Source organism: Nipponia nippon, unplaced genomic scaffold (genome assembly GCF_047370975.1).
Source record: "Nipponia nippon isolate SJK-2023a ecotype South Korea unplaced genomic scaffold, ASM4737097v1 scaffold_63, whole genome shotgun sequence".
In the NCBI taxonomy this organism is placed as follows: Eukaryota; Metazoa; Chordata; class Aves; order Pelecaniformes; family Threskiornithidae; genus Nipponia; species Nipponia nippon.
Window position 1 is genome coordinate 143,065 of NW_028262384.1, and position 4,530 is coordinate 147,594.

General features: G+C 41.8%; 1 pseudogene; it reads right to left on the reverse strand.

Annotated features, from left to right (window-relative positions):
* Positions 1–539: 539 nt before the first annotated feature.
* On the reverse strand, positions 540–3,885 carry LOC104008888 (uncharacterized; annotated as a pseudogene).
* Between the last annotated feature and the right edge of the window lie 645 nt (positions 3,886–4,530).

Here is a 4,530-nt window from a genome sequence, read left to right on the forward strand (position 1 = left end):
AGCAAGACTGACTCCAGGGATGTCTGGATCAGTAGGCAAGCAGCAAGAATGCTGCGAGACTAGAGTTGCTTTGCAAAGTTTGACTATGATTAGTAATTGGTCGTGTGGGTGGGAGTGATGAGTCAAGTCGTCTGGTACCTGAACGATTGAAGGCTATAAGAACCCTGTGTAAAGGCACATTCGGGGTGCCGCAATGGGGCTGGGACACGGTCTCTCCCTGAGACCCACCCTGGTCCCTCCCCTGAAATTGTTGTGTCTGTGTGTGTCCCCCCATATGCAAATACAGGGTGCAGAGCAGGAGGGTGGGAGTGATGGGGGGTGAAAAGGGGCGTGGTCTCCAGCAGAGGGCTGTAAAGCAGCAGCGGGGACGGCATGACTGCAGCAGAGCCACGATCCTTTGACAATGTTTATTGTGGGACGAAGACATCCCAGCCCGATTATGCTATATAAATAACTTAGAAACAATGAAGAACAGGCAGACGTGAGAAACACCTGCAAAAGTATTAGGAAAAAATTGCTGATTATGCTGGAATCCTTGCTTACCTGTAGTCCTTCTCTCAATGTTGATCTTTGGACTTCTTTTTCTTCTTGACCTTCTCTACATTTTTTCATTCTTTGGTCACCTGTCTTTCGGCATTTCTTTTCTGTTTCACCTCCGCTTCCTTCTGTGTGGGTATGTTGTCTTTTTCCATTTCTTAGTTTGTCTTTTTCATTTTCTCGGGATGTATCCTCAAAACTGGAATGAGCTGACACAGGTGGAAGTGCGTGCCTTTCACGTGGCTGCTGAGGTATTGAACAATGATGTAACTTTGCTCGGTGGCTGCTAAAGTGATGTACATCTTCCTCTCCAGAGAGTGCGTTGTGAGGCCATCTGCTTTTGCAATGATAATCCGTATGGGACCTGTTGTTGTAAGCTTGACTCGATTTGTCAAAGTCTTTATCACAATGAGAGGACTTTCTCTCTCTGCCATCCCTCGTTCCAGGAGAGGAGTAATAATCATTGCAGTATCTGCCTTTTTCCCATCTCCGTGGTTCATCTTGATAGTATCTTTCTCTGCTCCACGTTCTCTCTCCTTTGGAATGATAATACCTACTCCTGTCTTGTGCTGTTCTTTCTCTGCTTTGGGGTCTATAATGAGAATATTTTCCTGAGCTTCTGACATTATTTGGACTGTTTCTTTCATGATGGAAAGCTCTACGCTTGCTTTCATTGCAATACTCCTGCTTAGGACGATGTTGCTTATTTGTTTCCACGCTGCGAGAGCACCTCCTCTTGTGGGAATGATCATCTGGTTTGCTTCTCCTTCTCCCTCTCTTCAGTGTCCGAGTTCTCTCTCTTCTTTTGGTAGTGCTCTTTGTCAGTTTTTTCAGAGTCCTATCTTTTTTTCTGATCTTTTTCCCTATGTTTATCTCCTTCACAGTTTTTATTACCCAGTCCCTCATTTTCTCTAGAAAATGCACTCTCCAAAACTTCATCCAGCGTTGTAATAGAAGAGTCATTAACAGGTGGGACCTCTACATAGTTATTAGAAATGTCCTTTGTATCTTGGCATTGGTCTGTAATAGCTAGAGCTGCAAGTTTTTTAGAAATCCATTCCATGTCAGGCTTTATCGAGGAAGTTTGCCCTAATTTCTCTTTACTCTCAAGAGACTCCTTGATGTAGAAAGGATTTCCTTTTGAAGTTAGTTCAGGTTCTTTTGATCTGCTTGGTTTGCCTTTGTCTCTACGGTCTTCAGACTCACACTGCCCAAGGAATTCATCTTCAGCGTCCAAGGATTTTTTCCTGACCTTGGGCTGACCATTGATATTGGGATGTGCATTATCAGCTTTTGTTACAGTACTTTCAGCAACTTCTTCTTTGGCAGAAGTGGTTTCAGAACCTGACTGAGTAAAAAGATTCTCAACCTCACAACGAAAGTTGGAAGGAACCTTCTGGATTCTTTATAGGCAAACAGTGCTGCCATCACTACAGTTGCCATAAGAGCACCATTCTTAGAAGATTTCTGAGGTCCAGGGGCACTGCACAAAAGAAAACCATGTTTTTCACTTGAAAAAGTCCATCTAAGAGATGAATGTTAGGAGTAAAATCCCCCGAAGTAAAGAAATTGGTGGCTACTGGAAAACTCTGAAAGACATTCCCTTTAGAAACCTATTCTTACACCTTCCTCAGCTCCCAGAGAAGGTGTTGGTTTTTTTTTCCTCTTGATTCTGCAAGTATTGCATTAAAAAAACCCACACCCAACACATCTCCCTCCACTTGCTGCTCTGAATCACATCACTAGCCAAAACCACTATACTTGCTCTCCCCCAGCTAGAAAGAAGTAAACACATGGATTTCCCTCTCTCTCCCAAATGGGAGAGCAGATGGTGGGAATTTACATTCACACATCCTAGGATGGAAAAAAGGGAAAGAGGAATAGAAAAAGTATTCCAGCCAATGGAAAAAAATGGAAAAACATTCCACGAAGAAATGAAAGTTTTCCAGGAGGCATCCGCCTGTATTTAATATCAGAGTAAGATATGCTCAGTGCTGATGTTGGCAACACTAGATGGACAGTGTGGAATTCTCTGTACTGAAATCTTCCTATTAAATAGTATTAGTAGACAGGTAAAACAACGATAAATCTGTATGAAACCTTGTTTTAATCAGAGCGTACTCATTTTACCTTATTCCCTCTGATACGCTGTTCAACTGGCTGTGTGGAACAGATTCTACGATTGTTTCTTGAGGAACTGGCGACAAAGCTATTGGACCTACAATTAAAACATAAAAGTTAGCAGACAGAAAAAATACTGTCTTTAGTAGAAAACTGCTGTTTGCAAAATTTGTCCATTAGAAGTTAAACAAGATCACGTTGAGTTATAGGCGCTATCCCCATTTCACACATCACCCCACTCCCCCCCGCCCCCCGACATACTTGATGAAACTAATGAAGTATTTATTATCTCAGGTGAACTTCTCTTAAGTTGACATGTTCTCATATGTCAGCTCAGCACTGCAAATTCTAATGGGATAATAGCACAAAGTGTTACGATGAAATCAGTGCTGCGTGTTTTCTCAGGGTTTCACATGAATTAGGAACATTCTAATGCTCCTGAATACCGAATACATCGTAGGTGAGAAATTGTAGATGGAACAAACCTAACTCACTGTTTCAAGCAATCCATTTGTTTTAGAAAAGAAAATCTCAGAAGGTTTAACAGGTTGGACTGGGCAAGTGGAATCATCAAGTTTCAGTCCATTTTCTTTAGATTCATTACCTAAACTAATACTTAACTTGTCTCAAGAGCGTAGTTCTCAGTGCTTTAGAAAGCTGAGTTGGAAGCATAACGTAACGAAGTAGCATGGCTGCACAATTTAGGATTAGCCACTGGAAATATATTCTGAACACATTTAGTATGTGTTATTACCTGATCTAAAAAAGTAATAAGCCTGCTGATTGAGAACTGTTTGGCTATCAGAAAGGTCTGCTGAGGCATCATTCATTCAGTACCAAAGTCCATTACCTGCCTGCAAATGAAGACAATGGCATCTTCAGATGAATTGCGTGTTTTCCAAATGACATCACGGATGGAACACTACAGAACAAAACATACCAAACCCAAGGTGTATTCTTACGGTCACGCAGGAACTTTATCGTTATTAAAAAGGAAACAAGAAGCCATAGTTGTTATACTGACTTTTCCTAGCCTGTAGTTATTAGTCTATAGTTCTTGCCTGCCAGCGTTTACAACTTTTAAATGAGTATTCATCTTTGGGAAATCTCCCGTTCCAAGAGGATGAAGTTGCATGACAGCTGTAAATAGACCTTCTTGGTCTTTCCGCCTCTAAGATTTGCAAATCTTCTCAGTGATCTTGTGAGAACGTTGGGAGAACGATGCATCGTCTACGTCTTGGATGCAGGAACCATCTTTTTACACCTTAAAAACAAGCACAGACCAATGTTCGGACATGCCTTTTAACTTCTGGCCGTATGAAAATTTCAGTGTGCAACTTCACGCTTACAAAGGCTGACGAGCCCCCGTGTAGACAATATCAGGAATAAAAGTCTAATGTGAGCTAATGGCACAATTCTTAGCATATATTTCCAACTACTCAAACAGAAACACCAGGATTACTCTCTTAGAAGGAAATGTCTTATTTTCCAAGCTTTGAACGGTTTCAGTGTATGAGTTGTATAAACAAAAGTAAATGAAAGAACAACAGAGAGCTGTGTCTCATTATCTTATTGCTAAACAAAGTCAAAAGATAACTTATGCGCTAAGTCATGCAATACATTAAACACATATCTTGTATTCAGATGCAGTTAGCAATGATCTTACTTGCTACGCTTACAGCTATTTTCAGGAAAAGGAAGCAGAGGGGTATTGGGGCCCCAGCATCTTCCTCACAACGGGAGATCGCCGAGCCCCATGGTCTCTGACCCAGAGGGCTGCATATTGGGCGGGGGGGCTGAACCCATTAGAGAGGGGGGATCCCCTAGCTCTAACTGGTTCGGTCAATCAGCTACTAGAAAATGTACAAAAGG